At 42.6% G+C, this 23,330-nt stretch overlaps 1 long non-coding RNA gene across 2 annotated transcripts in view; it reads right to left on the minus strand.

Moving 5' to 3' along the window:
- LOC116595445 overlaps positions 1-23,330 on the minus strand; it is a 106,703-nt gene that overhangs the window by 18,001 nt on the left and 65,372 nt on the right. Inside the window, exons 2-3 of one of the 2 annotated variants that reach the window (XR_004287684.1) lie at positions 14,763-14,905; positions 6,840-7,073 (exon numbers count right to left, since the gene is read on the minus strand). This is a non-coding gene — a long non-coding RNA (uncharacterized LOC116595445). The remainder of the gene's footprint in view (positions 1-6,839; positions 7,074-14,762; positions 14,906-23,330) is intronic. The other variant, XR_004287683.1, reaches the window with a different exon arrangement.

Consider the following 23,330-nt stretch of genomic DNA (forward strand, 5'->3'; position numbering starts at 1 on the left):
ACCTTTATCAGTAATAATATCAGGGTGGGGTTTTATTTTCATTTCATAGGCAAGAACAATAAAGGTAAGAGATATTCAGTTCAAGAATGTTTCATGTTTCTCGCTGACCATATGACCCTGAGAAAAATAATTATTAGTAATTAGGCTTCAGTTTCTTTATTTGTAAGATTGGGATACCAATATAGCTTAACTCATAAGATTGGTTGAGGGTTGAATGTGTCTGGCACATTCTAAGCATTCAATAGATTTTGTCATCACTCTTGCTGCTATTACTATACCAAAAACCATGTACTGAATTTGTACTAAATATTATTCAAAATTTATAATCATTAAGTTAAAAAATTAATTTGTATTTAATTAGGGAGATCTTGACTAACCAGACCACACAAATTATTCCCTAAGTTGACTGTTTTCTTGGTTTTTGCTGCCTTCAGATTAGGTTCATAAGAAATGAGAGGGTATATTTAAAATAACAGCCTCCGCATTCTATGGAGAAGCAGCCGTCTCTGTGCCTGCTTACATTCTTGGTCCTAGAGAGCCGCTGACTGGTCAGAGACTTCATCAACCCAGACAGCCTTATGTAGGTTCATTAGGTTTACCAAGGCAGGAAAATGGGTTAAAGTGTTATGCAAAATTGGATTTCTGTTCCCATTTCTCCCTCTCCGACTTCTTCCGCCATGTGACCTTGCACTGCTTCTCAATAAAGTAGGTGGAACATACATCCACACCTAGCTGGACGTGGCCATGTGACTTGCTTCAGCCAATAAAATGTGAGCATATGTGATGCTAAGCCGAGGCTTTAAATGCCTGTGTAGTTTGGCTTGGATGCTTTGCTTCTGCCATCTGCCATCTGCAATGAGAGGGATGTGCCTTGGGGAGCTGCTGGTACTGTAATGAGGAGACACGTGGAAGAGACGTAAGCTCAAACTGTGGCTTGGGGTCAAGTCCAACTGATTCCTGCAGAGCCAGAGAGAGCCCGAGGTCCATGAACAAAGAAAAGCAGCATTTGTTGTTACAAGACACTAAGATCTTGAGTTTGTTATGCAGCAAAAAGCCGACTAATTGCAGATGTTTTGGTGAATTTTCAACAATAAATATTAAAATCTATTGAGTGTGGTGATGATAGGGAGTAGGTATTTCACACACGGTTTGTCAGGAAATCCATTTAATCAAGTAAAGACTATAAATTTCCTCCACAGTACTCAGGTTAAAGATATATCAGATTTCCTTACACTTTGTAAATCCACCAACTCTGCTTCAAGCCGTCACCTTTAGGGATGGGAAATTCCATTTCAGTGGTATTTTGGAGGTCCTCTCCCTCCCTTGGGTTGTTTGGAAACACTGACGCTTACAACATCCAGAAAATTGGGGAAAGGCTTGTGACTGCTGTGCCTGAAGTATCTTGTCCAAGGCCAGTGGGGAGTGTTCCAGGGTTGAAAGCCCACTCTCTTCCTTTGTGCTGAGTTTGTCTGGGCATCCCTGCTGAGGTTCCCAAGCAGAGCCTAGAGAAGTACTTCTTAAACTCCAGTATGCACACAAGTCACTCGGCAATCTTGCAAAACTGTAATTTTGGATCCAGTGGGTCTGTATTTCTGATGAGCTCCCAGGATGCTGACATTGCTGGCCACGTACCACATGTTGAGTCAGAAGACCCCAGACTGCAGCCTCTGCTGGCATTCTAAGAAGCCATCCTTCTTCATGAGCACTCTGAATACCTGGAGCTCTGGTTCCCCGCACATGTGGGCCACCTGTCCTCCCCGCTTCCCAACACCCTACTTAATCCCACCCTCCAAGGATGAGCCATTGCCTACCCTCTGCCCTTCATTCACTGGAAACATTCCCTTTTCAGATCATGAGCCTCACAGCTCTGAGTTAAATCTAAACTAGGATTTAGAAATTAAAGTCTGGATCCTTTTCTCCTTTGCCAAGTGCATCAGAGACCTCCAGGACTCAAAGGCCTGGCTGTTTGTCCAAAAAGGGAGTCAAAGGAGAAAATTAACTCGATTGGCACTAACAGTAATAAAACTGAATGAATATCTCAAGAAATCAGCTAGCCACGTTGGAACAGGACAGTTCCCTGGATTGCCAATGAGAGAATATTGTCCTGGAGACAGGTCTTTGGCTCAACGGGGTAACTGCACATGCCTTCTGTCAGCTCAGAATTCTTGGTCGTTTCACATTCAGGGCCTTGGAAATGCTGATTTTTAGACCAGGCAGTCAAAATAATTAGCATGTAAATGACACCTAAGGGTTGGAAGCAGGGCTGATAGGAACCCAGCCTTCAGGGCAGCCTTCCCAATTCTGCAAGTTTATGGCCAGAAATCTGTTCTGATTGGTTGCTTTATTTGCTAAATGCTTTCAGTATAACAGGTTACTTGGGGAATAACTTTGCAAACATGTATTTGCCGTGCCTATTCTTACATATCTCATTTTTTCCCTTACAATGAAAGTATTACAACACTTTTCAAATATGGGTTTAAGCACCCAACTCATGCATAAGGTAAAATATCCTACTATCAAGTCAGTCTGTGACTGGTTTGCCTGAGAATCCCAGGAAGCCAGCAGCCTTATTTTACCAAAACATTAGGGACACTCTATCCTGGTGGGATGGTGAGGCTGCTGAGTCCAGGCCCGTGGAGGAGAACAAATGATGGTTTCTCAAAGAGGATAGGACATGTTATAGAGATGTCAGGTACTACGTCAGGCTAGAGTAAGACCCTCAAATAGCTAAGGGTGCCTTTATCTCTTTTCTGGCTCTTTCTTTTTCTTTCCTCTCCTCTTGCCTTTTCTTTTTCCTCCTCCTCCTCCTCATTCTTTTTTCTTGGATTTCTGTTGGTTCCCCTTGAGAGGCAGATTTCAAAGACTGGGGCTGCTCACTGGGGCTCCAGATGGGGGCTAGTAACCTGAGTGCTGCAAATCATCCGAGTATAAAAAGGCTATTCCAGCAAGATGGCCTCCTTAGTCTGGAAAGGGTAGGAGGTGAGGAGTGCAAAGGGGGCTTGGAGATTATAGGCCTCTGGGGACATTATGGGAACTCCATGGGCTTTGTGTAACCCCCAGTCTCAGATTGCCTGTGGTGAACCCCCCAAAAGATGTTCTTATGCCTGACGGAATAGGTGGCAGAGAAGTGAGGTGCTGGGGAGACTGTCTTATACATATCCAGGCTTAGGGAGAGGAAGGAAGAAGCCAGGGAGTCTAGGATGTGGTGGAGAAGCTGAAAGAAGCTATGGAGACCTGGAACAAGGAGGAGAGGGTCACAGGAAGCTACCTGGGCCTGACCAAAGTTTCTGGGGCTGAGCAGTAGAAAGGCCAGTGTCCCTAACCCACAGCTTCCCACCTTAGCATCTGTACTCACAAGAAGTTTTCATGGGCAGAAGTTTTATTTTCACCCTTCCTGCTAGCTTTCTGCTAACCCACTTGTCTCATGTTAGTTAAGCCAGAACATGAGTCCGTGTATTGTGGTCACATGGGTGTGAGGCCTGGAAGCCATTCTTTAGTACACCTTCAGTTGTGAGGGAGGAAACCAAAGCCCACTGGTAATTCTCTTCCTTAGCATTTACTGAGCTCCTACACTTTCTAGGTACCAGGGTTCAGAGGTGAATTAGACATGAACTTGGCCACAGTGTTCGGTCTAATGGCCTCATTCATGTGACCTACTCCAAGTCACATAATAGTGACAAGGGTTAACCCAGAGGGTCTGGCTTCAGGCTCATTTCCTTTCCACCCATTACACTTCCACCTCTAAAGAGTGTTCCACTACTCTAAGCATAGTCTCTCTGTGTTAGCTGGGGAAGAAACCCCATTCTTCTCAAAGCTCAGTGTGCACGTGGATTGCCTAGAAACGTATCAAAGGGCAGATTCTGATTTGGTAGCTCTGGCCTGAGGCTGATGTTATGCATCACTAAGTGGCTCCAGGATGAGGCCACTGCTGCAGGTCCACAGATCACACTTTGATTATCAATGCCTTAATCGATTGTAATCCACTGGTACAAGCTCTTGGTTGAAAAGGATTCAGAACTGGTCCCTTCTCAGCAGTGATGGGGATGAGGAAAGAGGAGTAAAGGATCTGGGCGAGATCAGTCTGTCTTGCGAGGTGTGGGAGGGAGATGCATGGCAGAGTGCCCTGTGCTTGCCAGTCCATAATGAGACGGTCTCCAAGTACCCTTCCACATCAAGGATTACAAGAGGGTATCATTCCAGCCAGACCCTAAGGTGGTATGGTGGGTGAATTATTATGCAATTCAAGTCTATTAAGTAAACAGCTGAGCTGACAGCCTATGTAGTATGAACTGAGGAGAACCCAGAATGTTTTTCTTTAATCCTAATTTTAACCTCCTTTAACTCACCCTCTTGTGCCCTACTTGGCTAGTGGTTGACAATTTCCTTTTTCAGTAAAACTTGAGATACTCCAGGATGGCAGGATTAAGCCATTATTAGTCACTAACACCACAGTGTAAATGGATAAGCTCTTCTCAGCAAGGAGGAATCTTAGTGAAAGTAGGAGTGAAGTCATCTGGGTTCCAATCCTGACCCTGCTACTAACAAGCTGTGCAACTTTACATAGTTTTTATAGTCTCCTTGGGCCTCAGTTTCCTCTCTTATGCAATGAAGGGGGTAGACAAGGTCAGCACTAAAGTCCTCTGAGTTTTACCAGCTCAGTATTTTGTCAGAAACTGCAAAAAGGGAGCTATCATGGGCTATCATGGGCCACTGCGTTAGAGGCCGGTTGGAATCACTAGCTTGCCTGTCATACCTCCAGGCCTGGAGGGTGCGACTCTTAATTCCCAAGTGAGATGAGAGGTATTAAACCCTCCTGAGAGCGCAAGGCAAAGCACAATGACTGTGAGATAGCCTCATCATTTTGTAGGACTGTGTGAGGCTTCATTGGCCTGTCTGCCATAGGTCCTCAATGAGGAGGGTTCAGGGACACCAAGTGGGAAGGTCAGCTGCAGACAGGGCCTCTGAGCACAGGGGTTTGGGGGAAGGCCAGAGAATGACACCTGAGACCAGCTGCCAACTTCGGATGTTGCCCAGCCCAGCCCTGCTGTCCAGAGTTCCCACTCCAGGTGTTTACTTTTCTCTTTTCCAATCCAATTTTACCTCAGGTTAGAGCTACCCAAACAAGTTATTCAGATAATCAAGGCTAAAAAAACATGACTTTCACCAGGAATATCCAGCGAATGACGTCTAGTGCCTCTGTGTTGGTCCCAGGTAAGCGGCACCTTCACACTGCCCCGATCACCAGGGCTCTGAATGACATATCTCCAGCTCATTCTTTCTCCTGTTCTGGAGATCAGGACCAGAGTTTTCTGCTGCTCTGGGTCAGTAGCTCCCCTTCTCCTCTACAGCTCTCCCTCCCTCTTCACCTACCCCCTCTCTCCCTCTCCCCAGACTTGCTGGTAACAAGCCTCTTCCCAAACCCCCGCTTCCTCTACAGTTCCCCAAACGCCTTTGAACCTTTGTGATGGAAGCCCATCAGAGAGAACCGCTTTCCTATTTTATGCAGTGGTCTAGTATTTCCCATGGTTTCAAAGTGCTTGTCTTGCCTGTTGGACTTGCCACGGCTCTTCTGTCACACTGCTAGGATGATGGCTCAGGGAGATCAAGTTGACTGAGGGCAAAACCCTCAGAGTGTGTGGGTACAGATTAATCCAGAACTCTGGTCACTCTAAGGCTCTTTGTGGGTCTCCCTGGAAGATGGTGTGTGTGCTCCTACCTGTGTGCTAATGATGTTTTTGAGAGGATGGGGGTGTGTGGCATACACAAGTGGGGCCTGGGGCAGGATGTGTTTCATGGAGTAATACAACTCTCAAAAGTGCCACCTCTTCTCATACCTGTAGCAACAAGCGAGTTTGCTCAAACGCAGCTGGAAAGAATCAGCTCTCTCCCCAGAAGGCCACACTGACTCTTGACCCTGACTCTGACTGAGGTCAGAAGCAGGAATACTGTGGCTGCACCTCCGTCCTGTTTACCTCCCATCAAGTCTAGCTCAGCAACAAGCCTGTTTGTAAACACAGATACCCACCCCCATTTCTGGGTACTTCCCTGCCCAGCTGTGATTGTTAATTTTATGTGTCAACTTGGCTAGGCCATGGTATCTAGTTTTTGGACAAAGAGGAAGCTAGATATTGCTGTGAAGGCATTTTTAGATGAGATTATCATTCACATGTGTAGACTCTGAGTAAAGCAGATTACCTTCCATAATGGGTGTGGACCTCATCCAGTCCTGGATGTCCTGGAGGTCCTCCAGGAAGAGGGAATTCTGCCAGATGACAGCTTTCAAATTTAAACAGCAACACCAGCTCTTCCCCTAGGTCTCCAGCTAGCCAGGCTGCCCTGCAGAATTTGGACTTGGCCAGGCCCCACAATCGTGTGAGCCAATTTCTGAAATCTCTCTTTCCCCTACTATCCATCCATCTATCCATTCATCCATCCATCATCTACAGAGAGATAATAGTACACACACACACACACACACACACACACACACACACACACACACACACACCCTATTGGTTCTGTTTCTCTTGGGAACCTAACAGATATGCCATCTGAGGTGACCACAGAGTCCTGAGGGATAACCCAGAGGCAGAACCAATGGCAAACTGATGAGCATTACTCTCTTCATCTGTCTGAGGTGTGACTGGACACTGGTGGTTAAAATTCTGGACAGACTGGCACAGGGTACATCCCTAGTGTCCTAATAACATTTTGCTGCATCTAAGGGCTATTGGGGTGGGACTGTACTCTCATAAATTCCCAACTGGTGTATATCCTAGGTGTCATTTTTCACATCAAGATTAAAGACTTAATTTATCTTAAAAGGGGTAATTTATTACTTTACTTTTCCTTCAGAGGAGACCATCAGTATCTCTCCCAGGGTTCTGAAGAATCACACCAAGTCAGTGCAATATGGGCATTGCTCTTTGTTAAACAAGGTCTCCAGGTCTGCACGAGGAGGTGAGGGTAAGCATCTGTAAGTCCTTGTTTCTCCATTTGTAAAATGGACACAGTGATGACCGCCATCGTCGTCATCGTCATCATCATCACCCACTGGACTACTAGGAAGCCATCTATGGAGAGAGAGAAATTGATCACAGAAATGGTCTCCCTCCTCCTCATTCTTTATTCCTTCTTCCTCCCTTTTCGTTGTTTGCTTCTCAAGGGATGAATAAAGCTCCCCCAGGACTAAGCCAGGAGTTAAAAACCAATAGAGTACATCAGTTTAAGTAAAAGTGTGACACTTGTAGGCCAGTAGGTTTGAATACGCTTGTATCCATTCCCCTCCCCTCCAACTTCGCCAATGCCCCTTACAGGCTTTAGAAGAGACAGAGTGATTGTGCTAATACTGCAGCAGAGACCAAGGGAGACAAACAGGAGGTTTGGGCACTGCAGCAAGCCCAAGGTGGGGGTGGCTCTAAGGGGAATGGGGGCTCTTTGCATTTCTCAGATCACATCTTATAGGTCAAGGGTCAAGAGACTTGAATACCTACCCCAGCTCTGAAATTAAACTTCTGTGTGAACTTGCACATGCCAGTAAACAGATCTAAGGCTTAGAGCCTTAGTTTCCTTTTTGTACAACAGAGGTAATGTTACTGTTCTACACACACACACACACACACACACACACACGATTTTTTGATACCAACACTAAAATATCTTTTCCAGTTTTATTGATAAATAATTGACATATATCTCTGTATAAACTTAAGGCCGATAGCAGGATGGTTTGATTGACATATATTGTGAAATGATTATCACAACAGGTTTAGCTAACATCTGTCTTCTCCTATAGATTCAATGAAAAGAAAAGGAAGAAGAATAAAGGAAAACATTTTTCTATTATGATGAGAACTCTGAGGATCTACTCCCTTAACAGCTTTCTTATATATCATACAGCAGTGTTTGCTACAGTCATCTTGTCCTACATTGAATCCCTAGTACTTATGTATCCTATACCTAGAAGTTTGTACCTTTGACCACCTTCTTGCAATTCCCCCTCCTCCTGGTCCTCACCTCCAGTAACCACAAGTCTGATATTGTTTTCTATGTGTTTGATTTTTTTGTGATTTTTTTGTTTTGTTGTTGTTGTTGTTGTTGTTTTTTAACATTCCACATAAAAGTGAGATCATACCGTATTTGTCTCTCTGACATATGTCACTTAGCACAATGCCCTCTAGGTCCAACCATATTATCAGAATTGGTAGGATTTCCTTGTGGGTTTTTTTTTTTTTTAATGGCTGAAGATTATTCCATTGTACATATATACCACATCTTCTCTATCTATCTATTGAGGGACACTTAGGTTGTTTCCATGTCTCGGCTGTTGCAAATAATGCTGCTATGAACGTGGGACACCAACATTTTTCAAAGTGAGGTTATTAGAATCACCTGCACCAAGTCCCCTGAGGAAACTGCTAACATGCAGACTCTTGGACCTTATTCTGGGCTTTGCTGAATTAGATTTTCTGGGGCCAGGAATCTACATTTTAACAAGGGACCAAGTGTCATATTTTGTTCCCATTATTCACGTTTATGTTATTCTGCTGAGAGACTGGAATTCCATCAAATTCTAGTTTCACTAGTATAGTGAACTATCGACACAGGCCACCTTTTTTTTTTTAATTTAAAAAATATATATCTTTATTATGTCCATGTGGGAAAAACACGTTTTAGATAATTTACTCTTTTGAGCAGAAGAATGTTGTGGTAGAGGGGCTAGGCAATGTCTCTATTTCTCCACTGTTCTTTGTATCCACATCACTTGCAATGTGACATTGCTGTACTTTCCATCAAAATGTAGTCTATTTCTTTCTCCCACAAACCTGGGCTGCTCTGTGACTTGTTTTAGCCAATAGAGGGCGGGGAAAGTGATGTGTGTTCCTTCCATTGGAGGCTGGAAGAGGTCCCGCCCCTTTCTACTCTAATAGATCCTGCCACTGCCCTGTGACCCTCCCAGGCCCACCTGAAGGGGAATGAGAGTGCACAGGAGGGAGAGTCCAGCTGCCCAGTCGTGGACATATGACAAGTTCATAGTTATAAAGCAGACTGCCCCCAAACAAATGAGGCAGCACAGTGAAGACCAACAGAGCTGCCTGCTGGATCCATAGGTGACCACAGAATCTCTAAGTCCAGAAGAGCTGCCTGGCTGACTTGTAGACTGTAGCTTTAAAATATGGGTCTTGGGGTGCCTGGGTGGCTCAGTGGGTTGAAGCCTCTGCCTTCGGCTCAGGTCATGATCCCAGGGTCCTGGGATCGAGCCCGGCTTCCGGCTTTCTGCGCAGCGGGGAGACTGCTTTTCCCTCTCTCTGCCTACCTCTCTGACTACTTGTGATCTCTGTCTGTCAAATAAATAAATAAAATCTTTTTTAAAAATGTGGTAATTTTAGCAGGCTCTGGGGCATAAAGACTGTCCCTAGTTGTCTAATCCTGGTTCTGGCATGATTGGGGTGGTGGAAAGGGGTCCAAGTGTGAAAGCCAGGGAGGTGAAGGAGGAGGTTAAGGTGTGGGCTCTGGACTAGTCAGTTTGCATGTGAAAGTTGTAATCCTAGCTGAGACATTTTCTCTGTCTAGGAAATAGCTAACCTGGGAACGAGCAGTCCCTCCAGACTCAGCAAGGTCCCAAGATGTCCAAGCATCGGAAAAGACATGATTAGTTCAAATGTGAGTAATAGTTAAATAGACATTGTTTTAAGCCACTGAGTCTGGAGTGAGTTAGTGATGCAGCAACAGCTGATTCCTACGAATGTCCATGAGGAACAATGACAATGAGAAGGTTGCCATGAACACATTTAATAAGGACATATTTTCCAAAATTGAAACTCAGACAGGAGGAAGCAGTAGGACAGGCTGCAGTGACCACTGGCCATGGGTAACTTACTCTTGTTCTGATACAACAATTTGCTGAAGATTTTCCCAATTTGATTTTTCCAGGCAATTCTGGATGGAGCTGTCTTGGCTACTTCCCCATGTGGAGCCTGACTGTCTCCTAGCCCTTTTTTCTCCCTGCAGAAAGTGGAGGTAGCTTAGACTTAAGGTTTTGTAAAACCAGTAATAAAAACACTAAGCAGTTTGCTTTCAGGAAGTTATTTCTTAGAACAATGATTGTCTAGAAGGTGGGATCTACTAACATATGTCACCTCCAATCAGGGAGTCACATGCAATAGGAAAAAAAAAAAAGAAGCATATTTAACAATACAGAACATTTAGCACTTTATAGTGAGAAAAAGATACTAGTTTTTGTTTTGCAGTACAACTACCCAAAGTAAAGTTCAAAAGTAATTTTTTGGCCAAAGGAAACATGCAAAAGATACAGTGATTTTTAGATGGGACCTTTCAGGACTTGAGAGTGAGGTGGGAACAGTGTGAGATTTGTGCTTTCACAAGAAGGGTTCTGGTTAATAAAAGTTTAGATGCTTCATCTTAGAGGGCTAAATGGTGCCCAGTGTCCCCATCATGGTAAGGCTTGAGTGGCCTTCCAGTGAGAACATCGGAAGTAATGGAAATACACTTAGTAATGGAAATAACCGCTTTATATGCAGCATGTGGTTTCTGTGAACCCCAGCTCTTGCCTTAGTAATATCACTGAAATGCACTGAAATCCATTGAAAATCCCTTCTGCAGATTCCTAACTAAGAACATTTCTTTCAAGGCAGGAGATTTAATGGAACATAAAGCAAATACCAAACTTGGTCAAAATTAATCAAGTCCTTTGAACATCACTGGCAGAGCTCTCTGAAATGAATACATCATGATGCAAATGACAAATACGTCTCTAAAGGCAAAACTCAGTTCAGTCCCTAAGTAGGGAAAAACCCAGTCCTCCACCTCCTTCTGTGTTTCTCTTTCCTGTGTGTCTCCTTTTCTACTCACACAGAACACTCACAATACCGCTAATGCCAGATGTGTAGGGGTTTTCCTGCACATCAAGCAATTCTCTGGGACACCAGCAGGGGATCCTACAATGTGACTGGCACAATTCTGACACCATTTACATGGAGGTAGCATCACATCCTGCAGATTAAGAGCTCAATCCCATAAGACTGCTCCCACTGTGTTTCAGATGCCAATTGCAAGTAATATGTCCCCAGGTTACCCACAACTTCCATCATATTTGGTTATAAATCGGGGGTTCCCATGCATGGCCCTTCCTCAGACTTGATTAATTTGCTCACAGAGCTCAGGAAAACACTCACTTGTATCTGCCAGTTTATTAAAGGATGTAGTAAAGTATATAGCTGTACAGCCAGATGAAGAGGTACATAGAGTCAGTTCTGGAAGTGTCCCACGCATACTGCTGCTATCCCCATGGATATGGGTGTGTCATCCTCCTGGTGTGGGTATGTCCATTCACCTGGAGGCTCTCTGAACCTCCTAATATTAGGATTTTATAGAGGCTTCCTCATGTGGGCATGATCAATATTAGCTGTATTTACAGCCCTTCTCCCCTCTCTGAAAGTTTGAGGGTGGGGCTGAAAAGTCCAAGCTTCTAATCAGATCTTTCTGGTGACCAGCCCCCATCCAGGAGCCCACCCAGAGTCATCTCAGTAGAACAAAACACACTCCTAGTGTTCCTATCACTTAGACATTTACAAGGGTTTGGGGAGCTCTGTCTGGGGAACAGAGTGGCAGGACAAGCATACGTTTAGTGTTATCCAATAGCATCTCACTCAGCTCCTAACTACTACTCTGGGACAAGAGTTAACACTGCTTCCCAACTTTTCTGCACTAGGGACTGCAGTGGCTCAGGCAGTAAAAAGTTTGTCTCTAGTTTTCTGCAACCAGCTGGGAAAGCAACTCCTAGTAGCTGCAGAGCTTCCCATTATTTACCAAAGGTTGCAGTTGAAATCCATCCCATGAACCACTGCTGAACAAGTGGCAAGGAGGTGATGAAGAGGGTATCAGGAGAAGGAAAAATAATTGCTGGAGCACAGAAGGAAAGTGTAAATGAGCTAAACTACTCTCTTGAGAGGGCAAGAGCTGGGAAGGCAGCTATCCTGTGCCTATGATTCCTGGTAGGTGTTTCCACTGACAAAAATGCCACATGCCCAAGGATGCAGCCACTGTGCTGGGTGGGGGAGGGTTGTGGGGACAGGGATGGGGCTGCTGAAACACAGAAGATATGCATATGGCACTGAGAGTCCTTGCGTCAATCAGCTGATCCTAGGGTAGCATGGTTCTTTGGGGCCTGACTGTGCTGCTATGGAAAAATCCAATTCCATGGCAATGCCTAGGGACAAAGTAGCTATGTTCCATACCAGCAGCCCTGGGGCCCCTCCCTTCTTCCTCAGCACAGCACCTCCCTTCCCTCGGCTCAGTCAGTCCAGACCCAACAGTGACGTTCAAGTGGTGTGTTTGGAGAAGCAGTGAATGAGCATCTGGTCATGAGAAAGTGAGTGTGTAAAAGTAAAAAACACATGGTGTGGCCCACTCTCCATGTCTTGCTACAGGTCAGGAGCCGACAGTCTCCCTCTTCAGCACTTTCTAAACAGTTTGCCCTCTATGTTGAGTCCATTGTAAAAGTGACATCTTCCTAAACCCACATTGGTCGGGCTGTTTCTAATATCTGCCAATGTCCCTTGAGTAAACTTGATACAGTTGTTTTTCTGATAGAGGGAAGAGTTGGGAGTGTTTTCCAGTCACTCCCATGAGGCCTCCTTAAGGTTGCTGACAGCCTTCTTCGAGGTGGCAAAAATGGGGGAGGGGGAAGTGTATGGAAACTACATGAAAAAAATCTGACCTTTTGGGGCAGGCTTTTCAAAGAGTCAGTTACAGTTGAAATTAGGAGATGGAAGGAAGTTAAAAGACTAGAAGCAATAGCAAGGCATGACATTCATCCAGCCTCGAGATATATATTGAGCACCACCTCGAGCCAAGCACTATTCTAGGTCTTGAGATTACAGAATCTAAATTGGAATTTGAAACTGGATTCAAATGTACATAAAAACGGGCCAACGTAGATAATTGGTGTAGGGACCTAAGATATTTCCGCGGACTTTGAAGACCTCACGGGGTGGGGGGCAGGGGTGGTGGTAACTGTGGAGGTGGGGCTGGCAGTCTTTAATATGGATTTTGCCTTTGTCACTAGGGACACCCCCTGTGCCCTTGTCCTGAAGTGCCCAGAGAAAGACCTGTGCCATCTATTTTCAGAACACGAGGACATTTGGTGGGCTGCTCTGACGAATTTCCTCTGCTGTAGAAGGAGAGGGGCTGTTTATGGATTTCTGGAGGAGGGACTGTTGCCTGATTCTCTTTGCTTGCCCTACTCAGAAAAATGTTCAGATTTCTTTTTAAGGCGATACATGCAGGATCATTCTATTGCAAGCTATGCATATGTATCTGTTTAATTTTAACTCAAGCTCTTTACCAAAAAGCAAGTTCATTTACTCAGAGCCTAGACAGAAGGCTTTCCCAGTCCTGACACCTTGCTTATTTGCTACTTAAAGTCTTTTGGAAGAAAAGAACAGATTTTTGCATTTTGTTCCCTTTCTTACTTCAGAATTTTTTTTTTTTTAAACCCACACAACTGTCCTAATTGGAAAGGATTCTTGATCTATTTCATTGCAGTCTGTTTATTTCTGGTAAGTGTCCAGAACACTTGGCCCCTACCCCTGCCAAGGCTGCTCTCCAACAACATTTCAACTTTGTTCCAGAGCAGTTGGAGTTTCACAGCAGCCCAGAACTCTCAACAGAGAGCCCCAGGTGATATGCTGGGGCATAGGTCTCCCCTCTGGGTCCTATCCTCAGCTTCCCTTTAGGCCCACCCAAGTTGCTTGTCACAATGGCATTCCTGTCTTCTCCCTTCTGCTCCCCTTTCCACATAGGGCTGCCCCACCCAGCTGCTGCCACACTCCGGATGCAAGCATGGAAACTGGGGGGGTTGTGGAGATCAAAATCTAAATCCGAAATCAACTAGAGTCCTTGGCATATTGCACAAGCCTAGGACAATTCCAGCCTGCACAGATCTGCATTGGGTTAAGGCTGTACATGGTAAGGAGGTATTTATTAAAGGCAAGAGATCAGATTGGAACAGGGCAAAAGGTGGGGTTGTAGGAAACAGGCAAAAAAACAAGTCGTCTCCATAAACACATGTGACACAAATGAAGTCATCATCAGGAATAGCCTTAGGGATTGGTGGAGGGCTGGAAAATCCACCAAGATAATAAGCAGTTGTGATGGGGATCCTTACTATAAAGCACCAGAGAAGGACCGTAGAGCTGATTTAGAGTGGAGGTGGTGCACCAGGAGCCTGCAGATATGCTCTATTTGGTCCACAAAGTGTGTGTGTACATGTACATTTTGCACGTGTGTGTGCGTGTTTTCCCCTTAGTTAATGTAGCATGTTTTTGGTTGACATGTACTCTCTACTTCTCTTCACTAATGTCTATTACCATATTTCCTGCTGGAATAGTCACACAGGGGCCAGAGAAGGGGATGGAAATTGATTCAGGAAGAATGTACCTCCATCATGCCTCAAACTGCACCCTGCTGAAAGTCTCTCGGAGGACAGCACAGAAGCTTAGTATTAATTCCTCCAAATTATCCGACTTGGCAATGAGCGTAGTGGTAGTGCTTCCTTCTCCTCATGGGGATCATAGCTTCAAGGAGTTTCATATGCTATAGACTCCAAAACATATGTATGAGTTGTCAGGAGGATAACCCTCACAGGAAGAAATACAGGTGTGTCTAGGGGCCAGTGGCAGCAGGGCTTAGAAAATGCAAAAAAAAAAAAAAATTGCACTTCTTGAAGGTGATCTGCTCACCTGCCCCTTGTTGCACTGGCTGGTGAAGGAACTAGAGGTTCAAGGGTTGGCCACAGAAGCCCTGTGAACCCAGCTTGATTCAGAGAAGTCGAGGAGGCAGAGTTCTATAAAGAATCACACTATTTTCAGGAAGCAGTCCGTCTCTGTGGAAACAGAGAAAGAGAAAGGTCCTTTGGGATCAAGAATTTTAGAAAGCTGCTCCTGCCCCACTCTTATTTAGAGCCTCCTGCAGAAAGCTTTTTTTGGGAAAGTCCCACCCATATACTCTATAAGTAACAAAAAAGAGAATAGAATACCTTCCACGCAAGTGTGCTGTAAGATGCAAAGAACAGTAAATTCTGTCAACAGAAGAACATGTACCAGAAAACTGCCTGGAAGAGATGAAATTATGAACAAACATTCCTCCGTGAATTAGAAACAAAGCACAACCAAAAAAACCTTAGCAAAACAATGTGATCTCTAAAGGGAAATCACAAAGCACAAATGTCAGAACTCAAATACAAGAAGACAAAGCACGGAGAGGTGATGAGATAGGAGCAGAAGAATCAGGAAAGATAGAAAAAATAAAGCTATCTTCACATGACTGAAGACAAAATTGGTTGGGGCTCAGAAGGAGTGACGTCCCGGCAGCAGATGCTGTACAGGAATCAAAGGGTAGAAATATGAAATGCAACTACATGAAATAGAGACAGAAGTTTAAGACAATTAAAGGGGGCATGGCAGTGATAGCAGAAAGTCAAAAGAAAGCCAACATATGCAAAACTGGGGTCCCTGAAGAAACCAAATGATACAAGGTAACAAATATTTTAAAATATAATTCAAAGCAGTTCTTAAAATGAAACAAGACTTCAATCTACTTATTGGGTGTCCACACCACTTCCCAGGGAAGCCTGATCCAGGATAGTCACTGTATGAGACATAGCCTAGTCTAATTATTGAATTAGGGAGAGTATCGTTTGTAAAGCATAAAAAAATCAAGTTATTTACAAAGAGAAAAAAAAAAAAAAACAGATGGAACTCAGACTTCACCCAATAGTATTTAACATTAGAAGAGAATGGAGAGGGGTGCCTGGGGGTCTCAGGTGGTTAAGCATCTGACTCTCGGTTTCAGCTTAAGTCATGATCTCAGGGTCCTCAGATTGAGCCCCACAAGGCTCTACACTGGGCCTGAGCCTGCTGGAGATTATCTCCCTCTGCTCCCCCTTTTGTTTGTGTGCGCTCTCTCTCTCTCTCTCTCTCAAATAAATAAATAAATAAAATCTCTATACAAAATAGAGAGAATGGAGCAACACTCAGAAGATATTTAAGGAAAGTGCAAACCAAGAATTTTCTATCATCCAAGCTGTTCGAGAATTATAAAGCCTATTGCAAACCATTTAAATATGCAGAAACTCCGAAAGTATTGTTTCCACGAACCTTTCTTGAGGAAACAACCAGAAAATGAACTTCATCCAACTGAGACTCAACTGCAGAAACTTTAGCCAAGAGTGTGACTGTAAGCCTTAATTATATTTAGGTTGGATCTAAAAGTAAATGTGAAGTGGGGATTGGAGTAACAAAATAGAATGCAAGTGTCGTATGCTCTGACAATGTAGAAATAATACAACTGGCAAACACCGGGAATAGGAAAGGGTAAAGATGTCATTTGGAAGCTCAGCGATGGCTTTATCAATAGAATCAAGAACACAGGGAAAAGAATTTAAAGACTCAAATAATAGAACATACATTTTTAAGAGCCCAAAATAAAAACTAATCAAGATAATATTACTTAGTAAAGTAGGAAGTGGAGAAGAGACAGAAGGGAAGAAAATACATATGAATTTAATTATTGTTCAAAACAGTTTAAAAAGCAAATGACAGGATTTTGTCTGATAATTATAATCATTAAAACAATATTATAATTCCTCTTACGTCTCACAACTTGTTTCTCTTCCCTTCTCTTGAAATCTTCTCTTCTCTTCCCCTTCCCTCCTTTCCTCTCACCTCTATTTCTCACCCTGTTCTCCCAACCCAAGGAGAAAACAAACGGACCTTATACTGAAAGATTTTAAAATACTGTATGCAGAGAGCAAAATATAGACCTTCTAACACATATTGTTAGAATATCTATTCCACTCAAGGCAACCTACACATTTAATGCAATCCCTATCAAAATACCAACAGCATTTTTCACAGAGCTAGAACAATCCTAAAATTTGTATGGAACCATAAAAGACCCCAAATAGGCAAAGCAATCTTAAAAAAGAAAAACAAAGCTGGAGGCATCACAATTTCAGACTTCAAGTTATATTACAAAGCTGTAGTGATCAAAACAGTTCAGTACTGACGCAAAATAGACACAAAGATTAATGGAACAACAGAAAACCCAGAAATGAACACACAATTATATGGTCAATTAATCTTCAAAAAAGCAGTAATGAATATCATGGGAAAAGGAATGTCTCTTCAACAAATGGTATTGAGAAAACTGGACAGCAACATGCCTAAGAATGAAACTAAACCACTTTCTTATACCATACACAAAAATAAATGAAAAATTAAAGACTTAAATGTGAGACTTGAAAACATAAAAGTCCTAGAAAAGAACACAGTAGTAATTTCTTGGACATTGGCAATAGCAATTTATTTCTTGATATGTCTCCTGAGACAAGGGAAACAAAATCACAAAAATTCCCTACTTGAACTATATCAAAATACAAAGTTTCTGCAGAACAAAGAAACAATCAATGAAACTAAAAACCAATCTACAGAAGATATTTGCAAATGACATATCTGATAAAGGGTTAGTATCCAAAATACATAAAGAATGTATAAAACTCAATACCCCCAAAATGAATAATCCAATTAAAAATGGGCAAAAGATGTGAAAAGGCAAATGAAGACATGCCAATGGCCAACAGACACATGAAAAGTTGTTCAGAATCACTGATCATCAGGGAAATGCAAATCAAGCTTAACAATGGGCTATCACCTCACACCTGTCAGAATGGCTAAAATCAACAGCTGTTGGCCAGGATGTGGAGAAAGTGGAACAATCTTTCTTTGTTGGTGAGAATGCAAATTGAGGCAGCCACTCTGGAAAACAGTATGGAGTTTCCTCAAAAAGTTAAAAATAGAACTACCTACAATCCAGCAATCACACTACTAGGTATTTACCCCAAAATACAAAAATGTTGATTCAAAGGGATACATGCACCTTGATGTTTACAGCAGCATTTCTAGACAAAAATCCATAATAGTCAAATTATGGAAACAGTCCATATGTCCACTAGCTAATGAATTGATAAAGAAGAGGTGGAGTGTGTGTGTGTGTGTGTGTATGTATGTACCATATCTCCACTGGCTGATGAATTGATAAAGAAGAGGAGGTGTGTATGTATGTGTGTGTATATGTATGTATATTTATGCATGTATATGTATATGTATATAAATGCATGTGATACACAGATACATTCCACATATGTGTGGAATATTACTCAGCCATAAAAAGAATGAAATCTTGCCATTTGCAACAGCATGGATGGAACTAGACAGTATTATGCTAAACAAAATAAATCAGCTGGAGAAAGACAAATACCATATGATTTTAGTCATATGTGGAATTTAAGAAATAAAACAAACAAGTGAAGGGGGGGAAGAGAAAGAGGCAAACCAAGATACAGACTCTTAATCACAGGGAATGGACAGATGGTTACCAGAAGGGAGGTGGGTGGGGGAAGGGCCAGATAGGTGATGGGGATTAAGGAGGGCACTTGTTTGATGAGCTTGTTATGGAAGTGTTGAATCACTACATTGTGTACCTAAAACTAATATTACACTGTATGTTAACTAGCTGGAATTTAAATAAAAACTTTAAAAAAATACAGACCTTCTACAACTTACTATAGTGCTACATCCCAATAAACCCATCATAAATTGAAAGTAATGTAAGTTGAAAATGTACTCAATGCACCTAACCTCCCAAAAATCACAGTTTAGCCCAACCTTAACATGTTTAGAAAAATTCCATCAACATAAAACTGGGCAAAATCATCTTTTACAAAGCCTATTTTATAAGAAAGTATTGAATATCCATTGATAGAATACTATACTGAAAGTGAAAAACAAAATGGTTGTAAGGGTACAGAGCAGTTGTAAGGATGTTGGTTGTTGATCTTTATGATCATGCGGCTGACGCAGATCTGTGGCTCATGCCTCTGTCCAGCTTTATGAGAGGATCGGACCACAAATCACCAGCCCAGACAAGAAAATCTGAAGTATGATTGCTACTGAATGTGTATCACTTTTGCAGCATCTTTAATTTAAAAAACCATTAGGCCTAACCATTGTAAGTCAAAGACCATCTGTAATGTGACAGATCTGAGATCAAACTCATATCAAAAAACATAAATGGGATAAATTCAATTATTAAAATAAAGGATTTTCACCTTGTATCACAAAGCACAACAAAATCTTTTGCTGTTTAAAAACAATATTTCTCGGGGCACCTGGGTGGCTCAGTGGGTTAAAGCCTCTGCCTTCGGCTCAGGTCATGATCCTGGAGTCCTGGGATGGAGCCTCGCATGAGGCTTTCTGCTCGGTGGGGAGCCTGCTTCCCCCTCTCTCTCTGCCTGCTTCTCTGCCTACTTGTGATCTCTGAGTCTCAAATAAATAAATAAAATCTTTAAAAACAACAACAACAACAATATTTCTCAAAAAAAAAAAAAACAATAAAAGGAGGAATTTAAAAGGAAGGAAAAAACAACAACAATATTTCTCAAAAAAATAAAAAATAAAAGGAGAAATTTAAAAGAAGTCATATCTTGGGCAGTAAATAAATCATAAGGTTTGAAAATGAAAATGATGGTCATCATGTACCAGACAAGCATAACCAAAAGAAAGCAAGTGCTGTCAGTTTACCTTCAAAGAAGAGGAAATTCAGGACAAAAACCATTAAATGAGACAAAGAATAGGATGTTATAAAGCTAGAGAATGGATTGCACAAAGAAGACAGAATAGTGAATGAATATCTGTGCATAAAACCACATGACAGCAACATTCACAAGGCAGAAATTACAGAAGATATAAGGAGAAATAGAAACACACTTGTCATAGGAAAATTTTCAGTCCTATTAATTCATGTCAGAATTAATGTCAAACAACAAAAAGAAGTCAAAACTAAGAAAGTTGATCTGATTAATATATGTCAAGATCTATATACTGAAAATGCAGAATTTACCTTCTTTTCAAAGGTCAAGGGAACACAGATGAAAACCAACCACATGACAGATGGTAACAAACATCTCAATGAACTCCCAAAAGGAGAAATAGTATAGGCAAAATCCTCTGATCATAAAATAGTTAACCTAGACACTGACAACTAAATAGAGAAATAGAAGAAGATTCTTTTATTTGAAATTTTTAAAGAGGTAAACAACTCTCTCCTAAACATCTCTTAGGTCAAAGGAGAAATGCATACCAAATTGCAGAGATTTTTAGGAAATGACAATTGATAAAATGATACAACATAACCTGTGAGTTATTGCCAAAGCAGTACATATCCTTAAATGCTTGGGTCAATAAAAATAGAAAGAACAAAACAAATTATTTAAATATCTAATTCAATTTTTAAAACACTCACTCTTTTTAAACCCAATCTTCAACCTCAATTAATTATGTTAAAGTAGACTTAACTGATGTACAATCAACTGTACACATATTTAAACTGTGTAATTTGGTGAGTTGTGACATACTTAGCCACTTGTGAAACTATCGCCACAATCAAGTTAACGAGCATATACATCACACCCCAAATATCCCATGCTCTCTCATAATTCCCCCTTCTTTCCTCTCCCACACTATCCTCAACCACTGATTTAATTTCTGTCAATATAGATTTGTTTGCACCTTCTAGAATTTTTTTAAAAGATAGAATTATAAGCATTATGTAGCTCCTATCACTGAGCATAATTATTTTTAGATTCACTAAAATATTTCCATGTAATGGGTTATGCCTCAAAACTACCGAGCAGTGGGGAGGGGCAATGGGGAGAGGTGGGATGAACCAAGATTGGCTATAAATGGATAATTACTGAAGCTGAATCATGGACACCAGAGAGTTCATTTTACTATTCTGGCTTCTTATATAAATGTTTCAAAATCAAATCTTCAGAAGTTAGTAAAATGAAAATGGCAAAAGGAAACAGACTAAAACAGTGCTCCAACTTCCTCTGGTGTTAATGAGAATTTGCCTGTTAAGGAGAGCTGGCCACTCTTCCACTTATACTGAATGGTTCTTCATCTGCTCCACTTTCTTGTCTGAGAAAAGCAGACACCACATTTTGCTTATGGTGTTTAATGTGTGTCAGAGTCCATTATCCCTAAGGGAGTTGCATTTGTGGAATGTTTGGTATGGTAGACTGTTATATTTGTAGTTTCCAGGGAACCCTGCCTTCCAGTATTGTCACAGTGTCTCTAGGCTTGGCCATATGATGGCTTTGGGCAAATGGTCATTAGCAAGAGGGTTGCAAGCAGAGGTCTGATCCATGCTTGTAAAGTAGGGCTTGTCCTCTTGGTAGGCTCAATCTTGGAGCCAGCTGCAACACTGTCAAGAAACTCAAGCTAGCCATATGGAAAGACATTGACCGAGAAGGCCCAGCCTTTTGAACAAACCCAGCCAAGCACCCGTTGTATGAGGAAAGAGCCATCTTGGATGTCCAGTCAACCCAAGGAATCATGAGAAATAATAAAATTGTTATTTTAAGCCAGTATATCTGAATGGTTTCTAACACAGCACTAGATAACCAAAAAAGTCAGTACATACATGATTGTGCTTCCAGAAAGTTGGTGAAAATTTGCACAAGTGAGCCACAGGATAAGAAAATTAGTCATGAAGACAAAACTTCTACAACTACTGAGATAATTATTTGCTTTCAGCAGGAAGTGAAGTTTAGAAAATCCCTCGCATGCATAACTTTCCTGGAATACATCTCCTGGGTGGTGGGTAGCTGCCCATGAGAAAGCACGCCCAGAGAAGGGGATGCTGGAAAGATCTGTGTGTAAAGGGCATTAACCCAGGTGAACACGACTGACCACAGCTCCTTGGCATAATAAAACACCATAGTGGAGTCAGCCTTGTCCTGCTCAGCCCATTTCCCAGAGCCACTGTGAGCTGTTCAGGGCAGTGCTGCAGAGAAGAAAACCAGGTCCAGATCCAGGAAGGCCTCAGAGGAGTCGCAACCCCCAGCTCTGGCTTCCAGACACTAGGCTCCCAGACACACTGGCTCCCAGACACTAGGTTAGGGAATTGAGCCACAGGCTGATGAGGGTGCTTCACATCAGTGGAGGCCAGAAACCCCTAACCCATGGGCCTGTACCACTGTACTGGCAACCATCACAGTAAGGCCCCCATCACAGAAGAAAGAGCCAAAGAGAATGAAATCATTCCATGAGAGCCTTGCCCTTGCCTGCATTGCATTCACTTCTCCTATATATTCTTTTACAAAGTGAGTGAAATTGTTCTAGCTCACAGCAGTGGGTGAAAACAGACTCCACCCACCATTTCCTGGGTGTGGGTGCTGTGGGCAGATGCCAGGAGGAATTTAAAAGAAGTCATGCTATTTTGGGTGTTATAATTTGCCAGAAAGCCAAGGCAGCAATACGTCTGCCTGTGTGAGATTCCCACCCTTTAGATAAGGAGCTTTGTCCCGCAGTTCATATTGTTCCAGCATGTTCCTTCGTGAAGTCATTCTGCGGCCTTTTCCCTTACAATTCCTGGTTCAGCACAGGGTCTTGTGCTCTGACCCTGGGCAGCCTCCTGCCTGGCCAGTCTACATGCAGATCTCCAAGTGCTTTTACCTAGTGGCTCATGTGAGGGGTGGGCAGGACCAGGGTGGTGTCATCACAGTGGCAGGCAAATCTGAAGTTTGCCAAGAAAGTTCCAGATTGATCGGCTCCATCCCCAGTGGTGACTGGACCATGAATCAAAAGAGAAAACCCAAGAAGAGTGGCTGAAGGGGTAAGGCCAGGCCAGCACTGCCCTGACCAGTGCAAATCAGGAAAAGGAGGTCATTCAGAAAAGAAGGGAAGGCTATTTTGGGGAAATAAAAGGCAAATGGATGTCACTAGACAACAGGCCAGACCTCCAGTAATAGGTATATATATATATACATACATTTCATTTTGGAGAATTCTGCGGAGCTCGGAGGCAGAGCCCTATTTTTAGTGTCTATTGTGTGAGGCTTTGGCAGAGATGTGCATAGCTGCAGTTTTCTTCTGACAATGATTACATTTTAAATAGAGAAAGAAGGTAATGAGGGCAAAAATAATAACTATTTTCAGGCCTCAAAATTCAGGGTGTTTGAAACAGGGTTTTCTAAAATGCCAGCCTTGGTAGAAGAACCATTTTTCCTTCTTGCCTTTCATTCAAGGCCTCTTAATAGGCAGTGTGCGGGCGGGGGGTGGGGGTGGGTAGGCAAGGCGGTGTTCTTGTTTTCCTCCCTGTGTCCCGCTCAGGCCCAGTTGTCTGATTTCCACTATTTAACAAGGGAGGAGGAGAGAGGAGCCAGGGGCCTACCCAGCATGGAGATT

Source organism: Mustela erminea, chromosome 7 (assembly GCF_009829155.1).
Source record: "Mustela erminea isolate mMusErm1 chromosome 7, mMusErm1.Pri, whole genome shotgun sequence".
In the NCBI taxonomy this organism is placed as follows: domain Eukaryota; kingdom Metazoa; phylum Chordata; class Mammalia; order Carnivora; family Mustelidae; genus Mustela; species Mustela erminea.